The sequence below is a fragment of the Temnothorax nylanderi genome, unplaced genomic scaffold, assembly GCF_030848795.1.
Source record: "Temnothorax nylanderi isolate EJ_2023f unplaced genomic scaffold, tnyl_v1.0 TNYL_tig0107_pilon, whole genome shotgun sequence".
Taxonomy (NCBI): Eukaryota; Metazoa; Arthropoda; class Insecta; order Hymenoptera; family Formicidae; genus Temnothorax; species Temnothorax nylanderi.
The window spans coordinates 76,197-102,546 of NW_027249169.1; the positions used below are offsets into that span (position 1 = coordinate 76,197).

The 26,350-nt window shown below is 35.7% G+C and overlaps 1 long non-coding RNA gene across 1 annotated transcript in view; it reads right to left on the reverse strand.

Moving 5' to 3' along the window:
- LOC139775867 (uncharacterized) overlaps positions 1-26,350 on the reverse strand; it is a 107,454-nt gene that overhangs the window by 75,747 nt on the left and 5,357 nt on the right. Inside the window, exon 2 of the long non-coding RNA XR_011718950.1 lies at positions 9,240-9,933. This is a non-coding gene — a long non-coding RNA (uncharacterized lncRNA). The remainder of the gene's footprint in view (positions 1-9,239; positions 9,934-26,350) is intronic.

Below are 26,350 nucleotides of genomic sequence, written 5' to 3' on the forward strand. Positions count from 1 at the left end.
TATCTGTGATCTCGCTTAATCCTAAATATAATTTAGCGTCAGGACTTTCGTAAACTTTAGAGTACTAGTAATCTCTATATCTCACAGTATGCTCAGAATATAAACCACCGCTTATTACTTTCAGGCTGTTTTAAACTTATTTTATAAAATGAGAAAAATTAAAAGTTCCTCTGCATTTAAATAGCGTCAATTTGTCCTTACGTAGTAATATATGGTAATACTTTTTTTTGTAATATTATAAAGATGAATCGTATAAATTTATGTAAGCTATTTTCGATATAAAAGATGTCTGATCTCAGAAACATTCTTATTCTTATAAAGATTCTCATTAAAATAAATAAATAAGATGTCGAAATTTTTTACGTAGATTCTAATGTAAAAAAAGATTAAAGTTTATATCGTGTGATTTCGATAACAAGATAAAACCACGAAAACATAAAATATAAAAGCAAAAATATCTAAAAACTTTTCTTCATCATCAATGGTTCTGTTCTCCTTATCAAGTATCCCGAGATTATTTACGGCGACGAATTTTCGTCGCCGTCAGGCGTTTCCCTGTAACGTATCGTCGGCATTTTCATTGCAGCAATAGCGAACTCTCCCGACGACATCCGATTAACCGACGTCGACCCGGCGTCACTTCCGTTATTACGAGCGAATTGCCTCGACCCTCGGGTGCACGATTCTCCGTGGTTAAACAGCTGACTCCGTGTATGCACTGTCCGCGGCACATACGAGTTTATGGAAACGTGCTCTGCGAAAGCCAGAGGTTCTCATTCGAGCCGAGTGTTTGACTGGCACACTGCTATTTTCGCGTGACAGAAAATCGGTGATGTTCGGTTGACCTCTTTTACGAATTTTATCAGTTGTTATAGCTATTTCGAAAGACATAAGAATATGTGACAGAGAGACCGTATAAATAATATAAGAGTATTTCTTTTTTGTGGATAAAAGAATCAAATTCTTATCCTACGTTTTAACTATAGGTGAAGTAATTGCGTTATTATTAATTGTAAAAGAATTAGATTAAATAGTTATGATTTAATTATGCTCAATTTCACCGTTACATATAATTTTTACTGCGTTTTATTATGTAATCAGTCAGTACATTTAAACTTACATAACTGTCACTGACATATCTTTAAGAATCCTGATCAAAAGTATATACAGCTTTTAGAATACCTAATTCAACCAAACCTATCATTAGCGGTTGTTAAAATTGTGAAATATAGACGTAATTAAATGAATCAAAAGTTAAGGTAAAAACCTGTTTTGCACATATAAAATCAGAATAATCCACAGATGTGCTTCAAGAAGAAAAATTTTTTTGAAAATAACAAATAATAAAAATTTGACAATGTCAAGAGATTTAATTTCGCGCTGATTAGTTCGCTTATGACAGATAATTCGACGAATTAACAATTTAGTTTATCACTTTGCGAGTGAAATAATTCTGGTTATTAATATTACGAGTCGGTTACTAACGAACCGCGGACTTTCGACGAGGACCATTAAGCCGACATACCGGAAAACTAGAAATGTTGCACAGCACTACAGCTAACAGTTTTTAGATTGGCCGTCTTCGTACAATACAGCGCGTTCAGACTCACATATTCGTTATTGAATGTGAAAGGGGTCAGGCTAATGGTTCGTGGCTCGAGATGCAGTAATCTATGCGATTCCCGCGCTAGGCCATGTCGGTGCACCTACATGCATGTAGCCATATACAAGGTGTCACGCAGAAAATATGTAAATCAATAATAAAAAAACGATCGTCAAATTTATTTTCAAAAGATTAAATCACAATTTCAGGATTGAGATTTAAAAAATACAATTAAATGATAATTTTTTTTTTAGTTTGTCTAAAGTAGATTTTCTATATCTAAACTTTTTATTCTTTGAGTAAAAATCAACTTTAAAAAAAATTCGTGAAATATGACATATAAATTCTCATTATAGATACTATTTATACTTTCTCTCTCTTTCTCTCTTTCTCTTAACTACGTACTTCCAGCATTGTATGCACTGCTTGCGTCAGTGCATGCGACGTGTACACACGATTATACCAGCAGGTACCTCTACAGGTATCTCTATATGCCGTAACTGCCAGGTAATTTACGAATTGTTCAGATGTGGCTGCGAATGCGCGCCTCTCCGTTTCGCGCCGTTTCCCTCTATCTCTCCTCCCGTGACTCGTTATTATAGCCGAGATGCAACGTGTAACTCGACTATACTCGAGGAGAGTTATTTCCGCTTAAAGACGATCGCGATGCAAGCTTTGCCTGGCGATAAAACGTGCTAATAACTTCGTCGAAATTCAACGTAACTGTGGACAACGATGAATGCTCTCACAAGTTTCACAATATATTATTCGGCCAACATGGTAAAATCAAAGATGTTTAATGTTAAATGTACGTCGTACAGAAACTCATTTTTCTCAATTTATTATATGTACAGATACATTTCATATATTAGTTAAAGACATAAAGTACGAAAGTATTTCGTCTTTTTTTATATCACCCACATTCGTCGGGCAAAATTTTCTCTGAAAAGGGGAATGCAATAATTTAATTATTAATGAAGAACGGAGAAGAATTTTTTCCGTCCCGATAAATGGCTTTTCACACTCCCTCGACAATACCTCTCCCCGAAATTGCTGCGATCAATTTTACTCGCGGGAATTAATCGCCGAGCATATGAAGAGTCTCGAGTAATTTAATTTCTCATTAGACGCATGGCTGTTCTCGGAATGACAGACCAATATACGATATTAATTTCAAATGATACCTTGTCGAACGAAGTGAAGAGACTAACTGTAAAATTAGTCTTGCTACTTCGGAAGCATATACCAGTGTAATGATCACTTGCGAGTTTATCAGATAATTTAGTCGCCATTATATCACCGACGTTCTAATGTTCATAATATGGGAATTGCCTAACATTGCTTATTACACTATATCTATTTTTAAAAACGTGTGTGTGTTATTATTAGTTATAGATTCCATTAAAAATTTTGTTCAACAAATCGAGGACGCAAAAATTAATATATCTATATCATATATAAATGTTACGATAGTTTACATTCTGTATTACTAAAAGCAAGTTATAAAGACTGAAGCTTAAACTAGCTGCTTAAATTAAGACAAATTAATTTCTCGAATGACATAAACTCCTCATTAATAATAATAAAAACTGACATTTTTCTATAAATTCTAATTTTCGTTTATATACAGTCGTATATTTAATGGCTATAATAATCGCGACAGTGCGTAGAGAAATATAAACGCATAAAAAGAGCTGTGGTTGAATTGCACCAACAGTTTGGTTAACTAATTACAGGGTAGTAATAGACTATTGCTTCCTAGTTCATAGTCCTATCCATAATGCAGGCGCAGAAGGAAAATTTAATTAACTTACGTTTAGCTCTCACTCACATTGGTGCAACCTAACCTATAACTGTCGGTGTTTGACTGCAAATGCGAATTAGTGCAACGTTATTATCGGATGTCCCGAAATTAATGAACGGTAATATATCTCTGTTGCCAAAACTGCTATCCCTCTAGCGGACCATTTCGTTTGGACGTTAACATAGAAAATTTAACACACGTCATGTTTATGTAGTGACATACTTACTCTATTATACATCAACGCGTAATATCATCCAAGTGGATTCTTTCCTCAGGGTGCATTATTCTTTAGAATACTACCATTTTATAAAACAGACCGCGGAGTTTCTACTATAACGGACGAATGCTAAAAGAGGACGCTTCCGGCTGGTTTATGTAACACTTTTATGACGTACGTGTTATCGAGCTCGAGAGACGATTTACAAAACCCGGTGACGCAAAATGCATGCATCCCTTGTTAAAAAAAGATTTGCGTTTGTGTCGACATTGTATCTGTAACCTCGTCGGTTTAATAGACTGGGCTAATCGTCGAATCGCCATCGCGGTCTTTCCGCTTTGACGAACACGGCAGTAAAGTTTAAGCTCGAGTCATCGTATAAAAAGGGTCATGGCCCAGCTCGCGTTCAGCTTACAGCCCGGTTAACATTACAATACACTAACACAAAAATTTAACTTTTACATAAATTTTCATTAAAGATATACTCTCATCTAATACGCCGTGTCATAAATTATTCAGTATTGTGACCGAACCACGCGGGCCGCGTGTGGGTGTCTACGTATGTGCCTCGCCTCGCCTAGAGCATTGGTTTTACAATGGGAACGTATCTTAAAGCATCAGATACAAGAGGCGTACAGCGCGGGGAGCGAAATACTGCAGCAAGCGTGCGCTTGCTTCTTCCTCGAGGATTTAGTGCACGGACGAAAGAGAGTTAAAACGTTTGTTACTTGTGATTAATGGCAGCGCACACCGCGGTCGTTAGGATCCGCTTCCGTTCTTTTTGTTAACACTTGGCCTCGCGGTTCCGCCCGCTCGTATCTGATTTCTTTGCGCGTAAACGTTTGCACTTGATATATAACCGCTATTTTGTTGCATGCCATCGCGCCCTTTGCCGACTGTTTTTATTATTATTACGCGATGTTAAATAGCTTTTGTCACGTGTTCGAGGTTCGAGGTATATATGAGGTATATGTGAGCCATTGCGCCGAAAATGCAGCGATATCATGGATAGAAACGATACGTTAATTGGCGCTAGAATTAATTTTGAGTAAAAAAACATCAGTTCAATAATTCTTAACGGCTGCCGAGATGAATTACTTGTATGTTCGCTTATGACTAATATTACATTTTTAAGCTCAAGTAATTTGAAACAATCATTTTGAAAAAGAGTCAAGTATTAACACGACAATTTTAACAATTATCTCGTCGAAAAAATAGATATATTCAAAAAAGTTACCCGTCGAAAGACGAGATTAGTCGCTACGAACACAGTAATGAGTATAGTGTGCATGAGATTAGAGACAGGAAGGGTTAATGTTACCTTCGACGATAAAGCTATCGCGCAATATGTATACGGCACGATCTACGGCACGGAACACCGTTAATAGCTTTAACAGGACACTAACAGCTCATTTTCTACCCTGCGATAAGTGTGTAAACGCGCGACGAGAGAGATCGATCCGAAGGCTCTTACTGCGTAACTTCCTCGAAACGTCCTCGAAACGAGACCTTCCGAACGACCGGCCGTAATCGATGACATGACATCAACTGACATGAGAAACAAAGCCATTATTACCTGGTAGATAATATCCCTCTCCCATGTGTGTGATGCACTCCCTTATTCGAATTTCAACAGATGCCTCTGCCTAATGATTATGTGGATAACGAGGAAACAAAAGACTATGGATACGTAACGTTACCTCTCGATATATCGGAATGTAGACCAGTGATACCCTGACCCCGACAACGGATTAATAAAAAGCTTTTGTAATTTGATATTCCAAATACGATAAACGTTACAGAAAGTGTCATGTTTGGTGGTAAATCGGCTATAATCCCTAGTGGTAGTAATTCTTATTCTATATTTACGTATATTTATTATATTATTCGTTATACTTGTGTAACTTAAAGCGTCGAAACACGTTACCGTAAGAGCAGCGAAAAAAGGAGAAATAAAAAGCAAGAGGAATTTAATTGGGTGTACTTTTTTTATAACGTTTTTAAAGCGGTTTGAACCACTCCGAGAGCGATTAAATCCGATTTTCCTGAGCTTACTTTATTCAAAATGTATTCGTGAAGTACCAAAGTAAAATCTCAAATTTAAGTATAAAAATATATGGTCAAAGGCTATTCGTAAATCGCTCGATCGATATATTCACGTCAAACATGTTCTTAATCAAACCTGAATTTATGATAATTGGATTCAATTCCAGATCATCTTCAAGCCGCTTCAATAAAAAAAAAAAACACCATAAAGTGACCGTTACTCAGCGTTCATTGCACTCCCGTGGCAAATCAAAGTCCAAGGATACTCAATGTTGCTGAGATTTTGACAGCTTGAGAGAGAAAAATATTTCCGTTATGAAATATGCCTCGCCAAACTTTCGAGCAGATTTGTTGACCACCATTGAAAAAGTTTGATCGTATATCATGACCCATTGCGTGTAACAGAAACAAATAAAGTGGCTAAGAAGAAACCATCGCAAATTCAGGGCAGAAGTAACCGCTGGGTAAGATTAGAGATATATCAAAAACTACGAAACGGCAAGACAAATGGACAATAAGCTTATTTTAAAATCCAGGGACGAGCGGCTCTTCACCGCGAACACGACTTATGCGCTGAATCTTATTATTACTACTGAATATACTTAATCTTGTTGCACTGCTGATTAATTTTCGGAATGGCTCGCCGTTCGTCGTTCAATTGAATTTGTAATGTCGCGAATCGTTTCCGTGCATACATCATTGTTCCCAATATTTCAAAACAATCTGTATAGGACACATAACTTACGGTTCCATAATATGTCATCGTGAGAACTTGTGGTATTGAGTATCACGACGTAAGTCATGGTGAATATTCAATGTACGCGGTGCACTAAGATTCAAAAGACATTCGAAAGACATTTATCATTTGCCTATTATATCCGTGACATTATGATGCTACAGGTTTCAATGTTTTCAATGTAGCAGACAATGTACCCAGTAACTTGTATCGCAATGTCGGATGTTTATGATACATAATAACCAACATTATGACATAATATCAGAGCATAAGGCTTTTTAATAAGTATGTATTGAATTTAGGATGATAAAGAAAATTGAGTCATTGGAAAAGAAAGTACTAAGTCATTCATACAGTTATATATACAGTCTATAATAAGATAAAATATTTTTAATAAATAAAGATTGGAATGACATTATGTCATTTGACAAATTTATTATATATATATGTATATATACAATATATGATTAAAAAAATATTTTATGTTGTTTTGTATATGCTTCATTGCGCAATTATTATTTAACTAAATTAAATAATAAATTTTATACCGTGATATAATATTATAAAATTATTTATGATAAATTATTGTTTTACTATAATTATAAATAATATTGTTCAGTTGACGCGTTAAATGCATTTATCTCTCTCATTAATAATTTACATAAATTATAATAGCTTTTAAATTTCTTGGCTGTAATGCGAATGTTTTCTACATCGCGTTGCATGCAATTTGATATGAAGCAAAATTTCGATTGCCCGTATTGCATATATGCAGGACGACGAAGCTTATAGCAAGAAAGCTTCTGATTAATTACACACAGCAAAGCCCACAGGTCTTCAGCCGAGAGTACGGAGTAATTAGTCATGAGCGTCAGATACACACTTTACTATTAAGGAAAGAAACCTTCGCCACATCACAAATCGAAGGCCGTATAAACAAAATATAATTCGCAACTCGATTCTTGCGACAAGAAATCGTTTACAACAAAGAAATAATTTAAATTTAAATTCTTTACGATTAGTTTGTGACATATTATTTTAAGTTTTATGCTGGAAAAAAATAAAAAAGTTTGAAAAGAAGTCAGATATCATGTTGATGATACCGTACCCGTTGAAGTTTTTTGTTGAGAGTAAGATAAATATTCAAAAATATTTTTTTGAACGTGGACCTTTTAAAAATATTCTCTTGCAGTTTTTGTAACTTTTAACAAAAATAAATATTTTTCCAGTGTAAAGGTTTCTTTCCTTCAAAAGTCTGGGACTTCATTGTATTAATCCAAGAAATCATTTTAGCATCATCTAAAAGTTAAAGGAAATAACTTAAGAATATCTTTTGGTCGAAAATCGCGTCATGACAAAAGTAAAAAAAAATACGAATTCGCGTATTAGTAAATGCGTTGCGCGGTGGTGTCGCTGTTAACAACCAAGCGATTCATTAGAGTTTACCACCCGCCGTTTCATAAATTTGCCGATAAATTCTCATTAGTACTCCGCGAGGGCTTGGGACCCACGCGTAAGTACGCTGTTACGATCGCGCGGAGATAAATAAACTCGATGGTGATGACGACACGATTGGTGTTGCCTATCGACCGTGGGAAGCCGGAAGATTGCCATTTTGGCGATTTCATGGATATTTTCACGAATATCCTCTCTCTAGAGAATAGTAATGAAAAACGCCGATGACCTAACGATAAAAAAATCAATCGAGAACATTAATATTGATCTGTTGCGTCCGTTTACAAAAAGGCAATCTCCTATTCGTCAATTTTTCCCAATTTCTCACGCAATAAAATAGTTGAATACTAAACACTGTGAGAAGACACTTTTCTCAAATATCACAAAAAAATTTAGTTACTATAAATAAATGCATGCGCACTAAATACTTCCTCGAGTAAATGCGTCCGCGATGTAGATTCAAATATGTTTTAAATATTACGTAATTTTTAATACATTATAATATAGATAATAATAATTGAAATACCTCTGAAACGTGGCTTTCTTATATCTACACATATCTGCACAGCTCAGATATTATTTTGATTGACAATGACTAATGAGTCACGATATGCAATAATGTCTATCAGATTTTCCACAAAAAGGCGAAAATTTAGCTTTCTTTTAGAGATATAACGGCAATCGTGTGTGATAATAGTTTGTTTTGCGGTCGCGTTGTCCGCGTTATCGGCAAACAAGGGTCGGTGCCAAATTTCGAGCGGCGCGACGATAAAAAGAGATCGTACGTTTCAAAATTATATCAATTTTCGAGAGAACGCGCAATGCGCTGGACAAAACGGTTCAAAGGGAAAGCGGGCTTTTTCATCGCCAGACATCCCCGCGGATAGTCGACAAAAATATACAGCCGGGGAGAAAAACCGAGCGTTATAATAGTGGCCCTGTCAACCCCGTTCATTTTTATTCAATCTATTACTTATAGTGAAATTTTAAAGCAGACTATAGCATATAAAATTAATGTAAAGTTAACGGATGCCGCGACGTATCTGTCGTGTCTAAAACTCGAAGACTTTATTTGTATTATTCATACGAGAATCTGTGAAAGTGCAATTTCCCTTCAAAATAAATACTTATTATATATTAAATCCCATCAAGATTAAATTCAGTCCTATTAAATTATGAACATCGTTTCAGGTTAATAATACATTTGTAGGACTGTTTTCGGATCTTTTATCGCATGTGAGCGATTCAAATTTTATTTTACCTATTATCGTCACATTCCTTATTATTTTGGTTTAATCCAATTTCAATTTAATTAATTTCAAATAATAGCATTCGCATAATGCGCGTATACATTAAGCCAAGCACAAAAGACACTCACCCAGGGTCGAGATGGTCCTCAGCAAAATAGATATAACCTCGCAAATTTCCGTCGATCACTGTCGCGAAGAGGTTAAAACGACGCTTCGCTCTATCGCGTGCGAAGCCACAACGACAATTCTTCACGAAACTCCGAAGGCTCCGTGCACTCTCGTGCGAGTACTCTCTATTCTAAAAAGTTCCACCGCTTGTCACAAACGACCCTTTGTATCCGAACGTAACCGTTCACACACGGCCGGTCAAAGAAACGTCACGCACGTCGCACACACTCGCGCCCGACCGGAAAAAATACACGCACGGGAAGCAGCATCGGCGCCGTGGCTTTCGCTGATAAAACACCGACCTGCCGGTCGGTGGTCGGTGGCCGTCCTCACCCCGCTCGTTCTCTCACTCTCTCTCTCCCTCCCTCTCTTTTCTTCTCCGTGGAGTTTCCTCTCCTCGTCTACGATTGCACCGCTGCGCTCGGCTGTCACAGACCGAGCACGTGACAACAGGTCCACCTTGGCCGCCGAGCGAAGGAGGCTACGACGTGATGTACGGAGCAAGACGCGACACCGTGAACTGAATTCGGCGATGGCCGTGGCTACGCTCGGAGCCCGATTGACTGCTCGCGGACGCGGGGACGGGCGGCGGCGAGGTACCGCGCCGCACCGCGCCGCACCGCGCCGCGCCCCGCCACGCCGCCCGCGGCGCCTCTATATACAGTATATCGGCAACGTGGAAACTTACCCGCGAGCCCGCCCGCCCGCCCGCCCTCCGACTACCGTTGTTTATCGATACATATTCGCGGGTAACGTTCTCCTATGCAGGTGCGGGTCGAGACCGTAGTCACGCTCGATTAGAAATGTGGCGGTTATGATAGCGCCGAAACGAAAATAGAGAGGCACTTCGGAGACAGCGCGGGACAGCACGAATGCGGATGCATTAATGTATAGTTAAGTTTGATGGGGAACGATTCTTCTCGCTAATATATTTCCACAAAATAAATACGATGTGTATTATTTTAAAAAGTTGTTTGAAATTCCGAATATTGTATAATAAAAATTATAAAAAAGAGAATCAATAATATAAAATATAGAATAAAATAATATTTAAAAAAAATAAAATAAAAAGAGAATATAATAAAATGTGTGTAGAATAAGCGATCAATTGTGTGAAATCATAGAATTCACATAAATGGTAAATAATAAAAGGAATATAACAATGTACAAAAATAATAATAAATATTATATTCAAAAATATAATAAATAATAAAAACATCGAATTGAAACTACATTGAACAGTTGCTCAGATTGGCTGGAACTTAGTAATAATTTACTGAATTACAAAGAATTAAGAGGTTTTGTTTATCGATCTTAAAATACAAATAAACTTTTTCGCAATGTCGGCGTTATGTTTGTTCGTTTTTAATGCAAGCATAAAAGAGTGACGCGCAAAATTGCGCAGATATTTCTGGTTAAATTATTTATAAGAATATTAAGTACTGATAAGAAGATGTTTATTGTGGTGAGATCGCGGTTTATCTATCAGACATAGATAGCGTGATCGCGCATATCGACAGAATTTGTTATACTCTACAAGCATATTGTACTTCTCAATCGTATTGGCAAAGAATAGAAATCGCATTAAAACAGTTTTATTTTGGAAAACTGCGATCCAGCGTTTACGTCGCTCTCGAGTTGGCTGCATGTGTTAAGAACTCAAATAGACAAAAGGGAATTTCCCTATAGCGAAATTAAATTGAAGAACGTACCAAAGGAAACAAAGCAAAATAGATCGAAAAAAAATATATCGTGATAAAGTCAGAAGCACAATCCAGCAGCGACCAGAGGTGTTTTCGTTATCCTCATAGAAACTTCCCCGCGGGCTCGCTTGGTCGAGCACAGTTGTTTATCGATATATAAAATCGATACAATATATATATATATATATATATATATATATATACACACATATATATATGTACATGTATATATTGTATATACAGCCCCGCCGCACCTGCACCGGCATGATCGGAAGACTAGAGTTTTTTTGATTTCGGGAATAAAAGAACCACTTACTGATGCGATCTCGTAGCTGAATTCCGGTGCGCCGTGAGGCAGCGAGTATTGGTTGCTGCATTTAAATAATATATTACGCAAAGATATCGCAAAACATACATACAGGAAGACGAGTATATATCAATAAATGATAATATTAACTTTCGAGTGAATAAAAAAGTATAACATATGGACACTGTTTTTAATATAGATTTCAAATTAATCACTCAACATATGTAAACAAATAAAAATGATAAATATTGAATCTTAATGTAAATATATAATCTTACATTAAAAAAATTTTAATTCAAGATTTTTATACATATAGTGAACGTATGTTTCCAAGTTGTTAAATTTAAATTGAATATTTAAAGAAATAATGACGTTAAAATTTTTAACGTTTACATCTTTTGTAATCTGTCCGTAAAAAAACATAAAGAAATAATTGTTATCTCTAAAGATTGTTAAAGAAAGTGATTTTGCTTCTAATCAACGATTAATTTGTTATATTATTAAAATACCAAGTTGAAAGTAAATTAAAAAGTTATTTCGTTTGTTTTGCTACTAAATCGCTATGTCGAAATCCAGCAATCCTAAGTTTATACATGGTTTGTATGTATGTATGGGATTAAATCAAACAAATTGACGCATTGCATGCGGTTTAATCACCACGAAATCGTGTGGTTCACTGACTTTCTATAAGGGACAAATTAAATTAAACACGCTGATAAATTTAGCGCGCAGATTCACGCAGAATCTTTGCTAATCCAGGATATCTCTAAAAGTAAAAACAGTATCTATGACAAAAGATCAGATATTATACGAACGTGTGATATCTTTTGCTTTTGACCTAATTTTAAACGGTATTTTGAGCAAACTAAATTAATAGAAAATTCAATTTCGCGATTTCTATCTTGTGATTCAATATCGTATTTAAAAACTGTGAAAAATGTATTTCTGAATTCAAATTTTTCTAATTTTATATACATATATATTGTATATATAAATTATTACATATATAATTATATTTCTTATACATTATATTTATATTTATAACATAATTATATTTTTAGATATATATTTATTATACATATTATAAATGAAGTTAGTCTTATCAACCAATTTCGAATTTGTACGCGTAACAAGTCAAAGACACGCGGAAAAAATGCAATTAATTCGATCGCGATTTTGTGCATGCGGAAATGCTGATGATTCTCCAGCTCCGTAAGCAAATGTCAAATTTACAAACTCGCCGGAGCAGAATGCCGAAAGCCCAAACGGCGCGAGGTATTAAAAAAAAACCGAGTGCACATGATAAAGCCTCAGCTTGTAGCATAGAATATGGTTGATTTAACGCGGCACGGTAATTATATAATAAATACGTTCGGTCTTATTGCTGTGCGATATTAAATTCACGGCATTTTTCACAGTCATAAACTTTTTAACGGTTGTCCAAGCATTAAAACGGCGAAACCGTGATTAGGCGTGTGACATTTATACGCTACAAATATACATTACATATATATACATATATGTATCTGTATATGTGTATATGTATATGTATGTATATGAACATATATGTATATGTTCCTACCTATAGTGAACTGTCAGATCACACGTGCTGTCCTGACCGCACCAGCAACAATAGTTTTTCCAGACCGCTCATGTTAGGTGAAACCTGCGCCGAATAAATGTCGAGTCCCGTGACGCGCAGGTGCGTAAAGACGTGGCATTTATTCAATGATTATTTGTATCGGACGCAACAATCTTTATTTATATTGGATACGTCAAATGTCAACGGGGAGAAACGCGTTGCGAGATAAATCTTGAACATGCTTTAAAATGCCTTAAGACGTCTGTGGTGCGACGTGCTCCCATGTGACGTAATACGTATATACGATATTGCCTTGGAAGTTTTGCATTTTTGCAACATATATCCTGCGAAGGACGTTTTTGCGACACCCGTCGAACCGTTAAAGAAATAAGGAAGATCTCTCATGACACAGTGTGAAAAACAGCGACCTAACTCGCAGCACATCTGCGTGAAGAGATCGCACTTCGTTAACAAAAATAATATCCAGTTTTTAATCAATATTCGACATCAAATTTAAATGCATTCTCCTAACAAGCGGGTTGAAATCTATACTCCAATGTTAAATATAGCAAAACGAGAGTAAAATATTCCCTTAACGAGAATAGAATTCATAATATACATTTTCGTTTACTGTCCATTATCATTAAAATATCCTAGTTGTAAAAAGTTGGAAAAAGAAATAACAAATTCATCTTAAAGATAAAAATGATAAAAGTTGCTTTGGATACTTAATTTTATTCAGTTATAACAAAATTTGAAGGAATTTAACCCCTTTAATACGCAAGCCCGAATTAACTCGGGCAAGCGGTTTAGCAGAATAACTCGGGCAGCACTTTATTTTATATCACCATGATACACGCACCCGTGTTAACTTAGGCATACGTATCTGATGAGTATTGGTGCCGGCCGAACGGCTTATCAGGAATGTTTAGTTTTGTTTACTCTGTTATCAGCAATGTAACTAAAAAGATGTGCAATATTTAATGAGTGCATTATTATAAAGTTATAATTTTTAAAATATTGTCTTTGACCTAATATCTGTGCTTTTTTGTCAGAAGTCACGTTAGAAGTAAAATTATTGTGCGTAATTATATATCTATTAATTATATTAAATTATTAATTTCAATGGATAAGAAAAATAATTTTTTTCTGCTATTTTGTTGCAAAAAACCGTGCATTAAAGGGTTAATAGTAGTTTTAATTGCCAAGATACTCAATATAAAAAACTTTCTCTTTTTATAAAATAATAAGGAAAAATTAAATGTGCATATGTATATAATACACACACTGAGAGAAAACGAAGTAGTTGTGGCAACTATTCGTTTGGCAACTCTGCAATTTAAGTACTGGTAACTAGTTTTCCAAAGTAATAGGAACTAAATAGTACTGAATACTATAAAAATATAGTCACAGAAACAATATTTGTCAACTATTAGTTGATAGTGAAATAGCGCCTCAACTATAATTATTATATAGTTATATAGACTCCATAAAATAAGATATGACAATAACATTTTTCCAGTTTAGACAAATATTTTTTTGAAGCGAAGCATACTTCCAGAAGCCAACGCGGCGCGGGCGGCAGCGCGGGCTCGCGCGGCGAGAGAGTTCGGCTCGCGCCCGCTACGCGAGTATCCTTTCGCATCGCCAGTATCCTTTCGCGTAGTTAAAATTCAACATCGATTCCTATAACTAGGGCCGCTCAGCAGGGTTTTTCAAGCGAAGTACGAAAAAATATGTACAAATGAAAATTTTGAAGCGTACAGCGCAACTGAGAATTCTCTCTTTCTAGACAATTCTAAGGATCGCCAGTCAGGGTGTGCTCACCCACATATATTAATCAATTTTAAATTATAAAATTCTTTTTTACGTTAAAATTCTTATTTTTCATGTAGTGCTTTTTCACTTAATGTTTACTTTTAAGTCTTTTAGTTTAACAAATAAGAAATTATTCTTTAGACAACTCTAAAAATTATGTCCCCTTTATTACAAAAATTATGTTGATATTACTACAATAATATTGTTCATGTTACTACAACATACTTTTTGCATATACAATATATTTTTCGTTAATGCCACTATTTTTTTGTAGTTTATATAACTTATTTATTGTTGTTATTACAACTATATTATACATAGTTGAGGCGCTATTTATCCACAAATTTCTAGTTGCTGATACAAATTTTTTCTCTGAGTGCAATGTAATTAATTATCTCGATGTATGTGCTTCTTAAACATTACGCAAATTCTTTGCTATTTCATATCGTTTACTTTACTGGATAATCTAATTTTCCATGTAAGAAATTTCGGATAAAGACGATATAATTATCCGCATGCGTTTTCACTCGTAAGATGAATCGTAATACCGAATGACATTGTTGCTAATGGGACGGCGACAAAAGATACTTGGCAGCCAAGGTCTCGAAGCAATGAAAATTAATGTTGCATTCACCAGGATGACTAGTACCAACTATTACGAGGTCGTACGCGATTACTTTACGATCATAAGATCATCCGTAGTCGGTCGATAACGTGCGAATATCGATGGGCACCACCTACACGACTTTTGTATTTTCCAATTAATATAAACGTGCGCCTGTCATCGAAAGTTCAGAGAAAAGACCATTCATGATTTATAAGAGTTGTTAATATTATCTTTACGTCTTATAACTTTTTCAATTGAAGTTTAATCAAATTAATTCTAAACACAAGTAAACATTGCAAGACGATTTTCATACGTAACTTAACATTCAATTTGCGAGTCGTATTCTTGCAGTATTGAAAAGTTAATTAATTTTACAATTAATTAACATTTTATACATAACTTAACATTTATTTACAATTTATCCCCTTGCAGTGTCGGAAAGTTTAATTAATTTACAACTAATATTTCGTATGCAACTTAACATTTATTTGCAATATATATCTTCGCAGAATATTGGAAAGTCAATTTCTACTTAAATCGAGAAAGTATATATAAAAACTATAATATACCACGCGATAAGAGACGCTTACTAAAAAATTAAAATACAATGTAAAAATATTGTTTTAGCAGAACAATTTTCTTTGTTAGTAAAAAATAGTAAAAGAACAAAACACCCGCCATTGAAAATCGTAAAAAAAGACAGACTAGGATATTCGCATCATACTGAATACAAATCGCGTAAGATAACTCAGACATTTTGGCACCATAGTTTAAATTCGATTCTCGGCGATCGCCGATTTCAAGAGGCACGTATCGCACCAAAAATTTTTAAAAGACGAACGCAGAGCGAATGCTCCAAGCTATCCGGAATATAAAGTACGTTGGCTTACTCGTGATCGACCTTTTCGTATCAAGCACGCAGATATTTTTAAAACCGGTTTAAGTCTGTACCACTCCGGTCCGGGGCTCGCTCGGCGTTGCCGGGCTACCGGAAAGCTAATAAACGTTTACAACGGTGTACTAATTGTGCATATTCGACGCTGAATAACATAATGAGAATTAATTGATGGATCGACCGATCAATCGTCGGCTGTCTCTCAAGGTTAAAAATATGCGCAAGATTGTGAAAATATTTTATATAAATGTGTCTTAAATAAAATTGTGCAACATAAGTGTTGTAATGTCAGAAGGATGTATAATAATATATGTATTGCGTGTAAAATTAAATGTTTAGTTTAAATGTCTACGAATAGGCGATTTTACATAAATAGCGAATGACATAAAAACAAATTATATAGACTCTCTCTCTCTCTCTCTCTACTCGATTAAAAACTTTTATACATTTCTAAGAGTGGATCTTTTATTAAATAGTTTGATACAGATTGCGTATATTTTCTGTAAGAGATTTTGTTTACGTCTGTTGGTGAAATGCAATTAAGAATAAAAACGCGATTGTAGATATACCCAAGATAAAAACCGATCGATCAGTTTTCAGTACTCAACTGTACAGGTATATACTCGAGGTTTAATTAAAGAGGAAGAAAGACTTTAAAGGTAGTTTAGGGGCTTTTCCGATTGCGCGATTCACATTTGATCAGGGTAAACGAACCGTGAAGTATCATCGAGACTTGTGCAACGAAATATAGTCGTAAATGATGAGTATGTAGATACACATATGAACATATGAGCCGCGGATCGCGTAAGTGTATAGGGTATAGAGTTGGTTCTAGTTAGTTTATCTTCGCATACGTTTATGTGAACGTAAACTCTGACCAAATAGCCGGAACTCATGTTATCATAACTACACCGGATAATAACTATAGTTGTACAAGTTTCATACGTTATTATTGAAGTTTTAATTTTTCATTGTTAAATGAACTTGTCCGTTGTATTGCGACTTTACTTTTATATAATATCTAAAATGTAACAATATCTAAAGTGTACAGCGTAATGTCACAAAAAATCAAAATTTTTGACGAAGTTTTGATTATAACAAAGATAATATAATATTACAGTTTTAATATATTTCCAGTAAATATTTAAACCCTAATTTCGTATATACATTTAATCGAAAATTGATACGAATAAAAAATGAGAGTGCCAAGTGATATAAAAAAAATAAATAATACAAATTTCAATGAATATTTTATTGAATATAAAATTACTCAGAAGTGAAAAACAAACAAGTATAAAAATAAATTACAGCAAATATACCATAAAGTATATTTGACTCTTCTTAGCATGCATTGGCACAATAATGTAGGTTGGTAAATGTGGTTACTTATTGATTAAATTTAAATTAGCTCGAATTGGTATTCTTGAAATTCTAACGGATCTCGTTCCAAAGAAGCGATCGATACATCACGAAAATATTTAACGATAAGTCTTCTAATTGGTTCATTTGGACAATCAATATGTCACCATACTATATTGTATCCGAGCAAGCTGCGGTCGATGATGGGAAGCAATTAGTGAACCGGACAATTAATAGAGCGCGTCACATATCGCGATTTGTCTCTAAATTTATGTCTAAATTTCTGTTTTGCGCTAATAAAGGAACAGCTTGATATTTCATGATGATTTTAATAATGATCTCAGTCAAATTATCCAGAATACTATTGACGCGTATAAGGTCAGAAGCAGTTGCCTGTTCTATTATAATAAATTCATTACCGGATTTTTTTTATATAAGATTGCTCGTCGCACACTTTGCTTTCAGTCATCGAATATGCAAATGGATAAGATTACACATCACGTACTGGACCGTATCAGAAAGGTTCGATATGATTGATTCATAGTAAAAACACGAATTTATTCAGTAGCTAACGTGTCATCAAAGAGATTAATATGTTTTATATGGTGATTTATAAGACTTAAAAGTTATGGGATACGACTTGATTGAAAAGAACGAAAATAACATTTCTGTGAAATGATATTGACATTTGGAATAGAGAATATTATTTGAATTATTGAACGGGAGAAAATTAATGAATATATAAAATCGTGTTAAGAAAAAATGTGATTTCGATTTCAAAAGCGGATATTCTTTTTTATACACGTAAATGATTCTTTTTATATGTAGTATAAATGTGAAATATTGCAGCTAAAATAATCCATGCTGTGGAAATACTTTTCTTCTATTTTGAACAATAGGAAGCACGGTCATGGTGCTACATAGTCTATAATCGATTTAAGCTTTCTACTTCAGAAAATAAAAAATTGTTTTGTTTCTTTTTACGTTTTCTGATATAATGTCTCAAAAAATATCTTTCACGTTTCATTGAAAAATCTACAAAATTGAAGATATATAAGACATCGAATAGGGGAATTAAGAATGGACCTGCTTGGCGACGAGTCGAATATGGCAGAAAAAATTACTTTTGTCAGTTTTATTGATAAACAAAAACATTGTAGAGATATAAACGTATTCATATATATGTATATGTATGCATACTCATTATTGTGTATACTTATTTGTGTTCATGAAAATTTGAACATTGAAGCTATATACGCGCGATCAAAGACTCAATTGCCTTAGGCCCAGTTTCACAAGTGTCGGTTAACTTTTAACCTTAGATTAACTCACTCTTTCTAATGTCCTTAGAAAGAGACGAAGAGTGAGTTAATCTAAGATTAAAAGTTAACCGACACTTGTGAAACTGGGCCTTAGTGTTCTTTAAATCTTTGAAGTGCATGCGAATCGAAACATATTTATTTGAAATGCCGAGTTAAAAATTCGATAATTAATCATTTTAACCTTTAAAGAGTAAAAAATTTTCAACAAAATTAAAACATCTTGTTCTTCCAAACACACTACACTGATCATTTTTCCCTATTCTTGAAAAAAGATTGCTAAGCATTATCAATTTTTCAGGCCATTAAAGTATTGTAGAAAAATTTCTTAACGATCTTGACGTTGCTGGTTATAATGCGACATATATGTTAAAAAATCGCCAAATGTTTTGTTCATTTGTATTTATGTGTGCATATGTGTTGTGTGTGTATAAGGGTCGATTTAAATAAACCACCGACTCATAATGCGGATGTACACGATACGGATACATAAAAAATGTAATGCGCATCGTATACACCCATGATTCGTGATCGCTATCGGAAATATTGCACCCCGGAGACGTTGATATTAACGAGTCCTTTTCCTCCGATTTCTGTTTCTGTCTCGATATTTCTTCCGTGTCAAATGTAGTTAATATGGTACAGGTTTAAACGTGTAATTATGCACTCAAGTAAATAGTCACACTTCGTGGCTTTAAACAATATTTAAGAAATAGCCTTTTCTCTAATTGATTACTCAAGAAATATCATCTTATAGAATTTGATGTACTTTTTTCTATCAAATTTGGAGAAAATATAATTGAGTGTTGAACGTACGTTTATATATGCAGTTTTAACTTAAAGAAATACTGAACTTTTAAATCAATTTATATTTAAGCGCAACATTCAAATAGTGCGCATATTCAAATTAAAAAGCTAAATATTTTTCGGAATAATCCAATAGTCTGCAATCAATGACAAACTTCAGCTCCGACGATTTCAAGTAGCGCACTTGTATCGGACAGCAGAGAAATGGACGGCGAGTTTTTCAACGATTGTTTCGGAATTCAATTAAGAGATATATCGCTAGATTCGTCGTTGACCTTTCAGCCAATACGGTGACTACGTTTCAATGAGTTTTATGAATGTACCAGCGATATCGTAAACATCATACTTATTGGTTAATTTAGCTGATTTACGACTATACACCTGTGAGCCATTAGAATGCGACGCCTTTCCCGTGCCATCCCCCTTGCCCCACGATCCGCTCCAGACAATTTCACATATTTTATTTCCATGAAATCGCGACGGGAAGAGTGTGCGCATCGTGGGAATTTCCACCGTGCGTTGTGTGCAACGAATGCACTTAAATACAAGACGTCCCAGAACTATTATGCACATGCATTATCCATACATATAAGGTTATTTTTAAAAATCACTCGTCTTACAGAAAATTGCTACGTTACAATTTTTTCATAATTATAGATTAAACATTTAAAATAGTGCTGAAATAAAATTTGCTCGAAATTAATTAAAGAACGAAAATTTGTAATACTTCATAAATATGTTGATTTCTCTCACACACACCCTTCTCACGCAATTCTCCACTTTTAATTCCTTGACTGAAATGACTCGGAATTTTCATTAAGCAAGAATTTCGAAAATTGATCAGAGAATCCATAAATAAAAGGAATGGCATAGAGTGCTGGGACATCCTGTACATCGAAGAATTCTATGCACTTGCATCGCGGCGCGCATTCTACACACGCGCATCACCGGTATTCTAATGGCAACCGGCGTTTCTCAAGCGCCTGTTGTGTCGCCGTCGTCGTCCCGTTCGCTTCTGTTGGCCGTCGTTTGCCAGCTTCTGTCCTTTCTTTCTCTCTCGCAATCATACGGCAAAGAACCCCGTTCTACGGAGTAATTATCGTATTGGCAGTGGCTAATAACTGAATGTCAAATGAATAGTATTTCTCCTGACCGTGCCCGTTCTATTCGCAATCCAACGTTTTGCACGTGTTGGAGAAATTGCTCATACAGTAGTTTTGTGCGAAAAACGATTGGGTTTGACTGACATTTAACGGTTCGCGACCGAAGGTACGTCGAATCACCGTTTCATTTCAATTATATAGATTGAATGAGGCTGTGTAATTCTTGGTCGAAATATTACTGCACTACCGGACGAAAACCTGTTCTCCGTACGATAAATGCCAAGATAAAAAAAACCGGTGTAATTCGTGCACAAAACCTGACAAGTTTCATGTATGAATGCGGCATTACATTGTGCCGAGCGAAACAAATTAGCGAAACCGTGAGGCAGATAACGACATTGGAGAATCGCCGCTATCGTTTCTCTATTGTGACACGCGGACGTGACTTATAGCTTCTGCCGATACCTCCGCCGATCGCTGGCCACCGAGTTGCCGTACTTGCGTAATGGCAGACTTATATGTATGTTGGTCAAGGCAATTGGGTTAAAGCGCTCGTGATCAACGTAAATATCTTAACACTTTCACGTTTACACGGACTCTCATTGCGTGTAAATGCTTTCAATGCGAGAAAATACTTAAAGTCAAAACAAATTATATATGTATATATATGAATATTCATAACAAATTTGTACGCTAATTCAGTAAAATCGGGAAATTAAATAGCACCTTTTACCACTAGATAGTACAATGCAATAATTTAATTATTAATAGAGTTATTATAGATATAAGTGAGACGATTTTGAACGATTTTTCTTTTCTGTTTATGTCCTGAATAATGTTTTCTTTTTAAACAGGAAGTTTTTAAATTTACCAGATAAATTATCGGCAAAAGCAGACAGTAAATGGATGAAATAACATTTCATTATTAAAACAATTACCGCTCTACTCAATTTGCTTTTTATTATTTACGGAAAGCGCTTCTGGGATACCAGTTAAATGTGAAAACATTACCCATCAGTAAAAGGAAGGACGCATATGCAAACGGGATCGTATCTTTCTGTCTGTGTGCCGTTAAAAAAAAGTCTACAATATCGCTGATTCAACAACGGCAATTCGATGGCACTTGTGTTCGCTGAGATGGAGCAGGTTTTTTTTCAAACTCATCCCGTGTTGTCGATCAATCGAAATCGATAGGAGGGCATTAGAAGTGGGACTCGAGCGAAATTACGACGCTATCGAGAACACATTTAACGCCGCTGATCAAAACTCTAGTGCAAAAGGCGCTAAAGCGCCGGCCCGCGTCAGTTTGCAGTGGCTACCGCGTACAACGCGCACGTCGCTACCACTCGGTGAGAAGTGCATTTGTAGAGAAAAAGGAGCAGCCATTTTCAGTGGCCGCGGCCTTTGTACAAAGTGCTACTCGTTTCCTGCCGTCGTTTCTACTCAACTGCCCTTGCTCGAGAGTAGAAAAGGGGTGGTGGCGAATTCACCGCGCGCGGCGGAAAAACTCTCGGCGAGATGTATCAACCGCTTTTCCATGATGAACGCTTCGAGTCGAAATCATTATTTATGCGAAATGTTCACACGATTTACGACGATTTCGTTCCAAAGTGGATCGATATTTTTTTCCCTGTCGCGCGGAATCTAAACACTCGAAGTAACGTCAGGTTATAATAAATTCGACCACATTAAACACATTTATTTATAAAATGTCGAGTAAATTTCGTTAAAAAATTTATTCTAGCACTTATTTATTGATCTGTCTTATTACACGTTTAGTAAAATTCTTAAATGTTTCAGAACACGAGGTTCGAATTCGATTGTCAATCGTGATACGCATATATGGTTCCACGTACGTTGTTACTATGACAAAAAACTGAAGTTTTTGGTCGTTTGAAAGGAACATTCGCGTTTTTAAGCGAAGCAAAAAGAGATTTGCCTATTTTCAGTATCTGCCAAGTGGCACACGGCGATTTATTGTCTCCGCTTTTCAATATGAACGGCGCGGGCATAGTGAAGTGCATTACGCTGGCATCGTAGCTGAAGCAACGCATGAGAGAGCAAAGGTTTATCATTTTATTGTCGTTCCATAGGATGCAGCGCTCCAATGATACGTGAGAAATCTTGGCGCAGTGCTCCACAGCATCATTACGGCCCATATAAAAAAAAGGAAAAAAGTGGAAAACGAGCAAGCTGTATATCCGCTCGGAAAATATGAACTCGAGACTCGCGATAAATATAGATCACGGTAAACGTGATAAATTGCAAGACGCGTATATTGTCGTGAAACTGAAATTTTCACCTCTCGCGTAAGGAGATCGGCGTAATATAATAGCTATATTATCGCTGTATTATCAAGTGCAAGATCCTTCTCATTTTTAAATTAAGCTTTAACAGGAGGCACTCTCGTTTTCTCTCCGCCTCAATAACATTATTTAATTCTTTTTTACCGCTTAAAAGGTATATTACAGAATATATCTTCTTAATAGAAAATAGAAGACGTGTCTTTATAAAATTGAGGTCTAAATTAATAACTTGTAAAAGTTTTATATTTTGGGCATAATATTGAGTGCGACATTTCCCAACAACCTGCACAATATATCAAAATATTTCTATAAGATTAAAGCATAGACTACGGAAAAAAGTCGGTGTTGTATTAAAGAATATATTTAAAGCAGAAAGCTATCAAGAATGTTATCAATATTTGTAATATAATAGAGCGCACTCAATGAACTTTAAGTGGCTGAGAGACCCAGGAGACTCCGGGATAAAGTTCTTAGATAGGGGAGACCGGGGCCTAACCGTCGCCGGGGTTGAACCGTCAAATCAAATATCTCGGAACCTGTATATTGTGCGAACTCGCTATTAACATTGTAAACGCTGCTTTGGTACCCATGTGACCAACGGAGTTTCGGCAGGTTACCTGCCGTGTTATGATTTTTACGAGGGCAAACGTGTTTTCGGAAGGTGAAAGTTACATTTTCTGCGCGTGGAAATTTTGTAATATCTGCAATAATATTTGCTCTCCAAATCTCGAGGTACGTGATTATAAAGAGTAATGCATGCTGAACACGAATCCAGTGTAGTTTTTTCATTATCGTTGATGTCTAATATTTCGTGGGCGATCAAACCTGAAACTTGTGTTTGGGGTTAATCCGTCAGTAAGCAGTCCGGGTGCATTTCCAAGGCATTTCCGGGCATTTCCAGGCTCACTGCATATGGAATATGGATGAGACGGGAATTACAACCGTTCAGACACCGAATAGAGTCATCGGATGTCGAGGAGTAAAACAAGTCGGGCGAGTGACTTCTGCGGAAAGAGGAACCCTCGTAACTATTTTTTAATAATGTTTCGCATAAAAATTTTAAATAAATTTTTATATTTTTCTCTTAAAAAACAATTATTAAGATGTATCCTATCATTTTTCAGGATTAGATGTACGTATATGTATTGAAAATGCAGTGTGACGGTTAAACCCCGGCACTTTTGAGATTTCAATTTTTCCACCGTTGTCGTTTTTGCTCTATACCGGTTAAACAAAGCGACGTAGATAAAAATTTCCTATATAAATTTTGTAGCTAAAGGTTCACTCTTTACAGTGGTATACCACATTTAACTAAAATTATTTATTTTCTTGTTAAAAATCGGCACCGAAAAAAAACTGACGGTTAGGCCCCGGTCTCCCCTACTCAGTTTCTCAGATACGGTTCGGTGCGCGAGGTTGCGAATGTCATGGACGATACGTCGTCGACACATGACGAAGTTTCATCCCAAGCGCGCATTACTCGATTCTTATCGCCTCTCTGACAGAAGTGTGGAGCCGTTGACCCGCCATGTCTACTGCGTGCCTACACGCGTGCACGCACGCACAAGAAGACGGGCAAGTATTCGCGCACAGATACGCCAGTGTCGCAGCCAAGACGGGCGATAGTGCGTGGCCGTGGGCATATTGGATATCTGGCTGGAATAACGCCGGACCACGACAGACCTTCCAAGTAAGGGACAACGGCGGAACAACGTAATAACTGTCAACTCGGCAAAAGAGAACGCCAACGACCATGACGTGACTTTTATGTGTCGTCTAACGTATATCGAATGATGCCGCTGTATCGTACGAAACGAACATTATTCGCGAGGTTTCAGGACCAGATTGTCCTGCGGGAGCGAGCCAAGGGTCTTTAAATGTTTTTTGATGACTCAACGAGAACTGTGCTATTACCATTCCGCGTGAGGAAATGTTTCGATTTTGAAGCTTTGAAATTGTGTTTGTTTGCCCCATGTCGACAAGTGTCACATCATTCAAGAATTTTTGAAACTAGAATAATAAATTTACAAAGACCTATTAAAAAGCGGGCATTCAATGTTACTGTAACAAGCTCAACTTCAACTTGATTTACTTGGCGTGCGATGTATCGTAAAGACTTCGGGCTTAAATCTTTAAGACATTAAAAAACATTTTTAAAAAACATCGAGAAATAAAGTTTCTTAACTAAATCTTTGAACTTGTTCACGTTGATTTTTCTTAGAAACACAATCTTTTACATAAGATAATTTTTATGAAAAATCTCGAGAAAAATCGTTTCATCGTCGCGTTATAGTTTTAGGTGATCTTATCGTTAAACCATCTCTATACACGTATATACGTCAGGGCGTGTAGTCATTCGGCATTAAAAATAAGTAATAAGAGTTATATAAAGAAGGCCTGTATCTTATTTATGACGTAATATTATTCCCGAAGGATATTTAAGGGGATGCATGGGTCTTCGCGTACAAACTTTCCATGGGAATAGAGGAGGCGCCAGGGCCGCGGAGACTCGTAAAAAGAGCCGCGAGCGCGGTCTTATGAGTTTTAAATCGTGAGTTATAACGCGGAGCGAGAAGCTGTTTAGCTCTTTGGAAGGGATCCAAACCACATTACCTCAAAACAGTGTTACGTCGCCTATTCTCTGACCGATCTAGGCGTTTTTATATAATTAAGTAAACGAAGATAGTATAAAAATAATTAAAGTGTATTATATCTTTCCAAACGATATGTTTTTGACTTGACTTTTTATTTTCCTACATGACAAAAAAAAGATAAAGTTGATTTGGTTTGCTTGCGATACACTATTTATTTATAATTACTTCGCAAACAACTTCCAGACGCTTTAATTAACTGGCTTTGTAAATTGTGGTCTGAACTAATTACGTTACCAAGTTTGTTTTATAAAAAGGCTTCGGACGTCGCTTATAAACGCATAACTAATTTTTATATATGAAATACCCTAATTAAAAGCAATATAACAGAAAATGCGTTGCACAGAAATTTTAATTTAATTTTGTTGTACAAAAAGTATCAAAGCCGTAAATAATTGTAAATAAACATATAGACGATAAAAACCTGATTTGCTAAACTCTTCTTTGACAACGCTTTTATATAAAACATTTCCTTTTCTATTTTGAAGTAACGTGTGTTTGGTGACACGAGCATTTGTAAATTAAGCTAGCGGAAAGCGCGGAAAGTAATCTTGTTTGTTTAATTATGCAAAATTGGCTACTACGTAGCATGCTACCTGAGTTTGCGGTTTGTG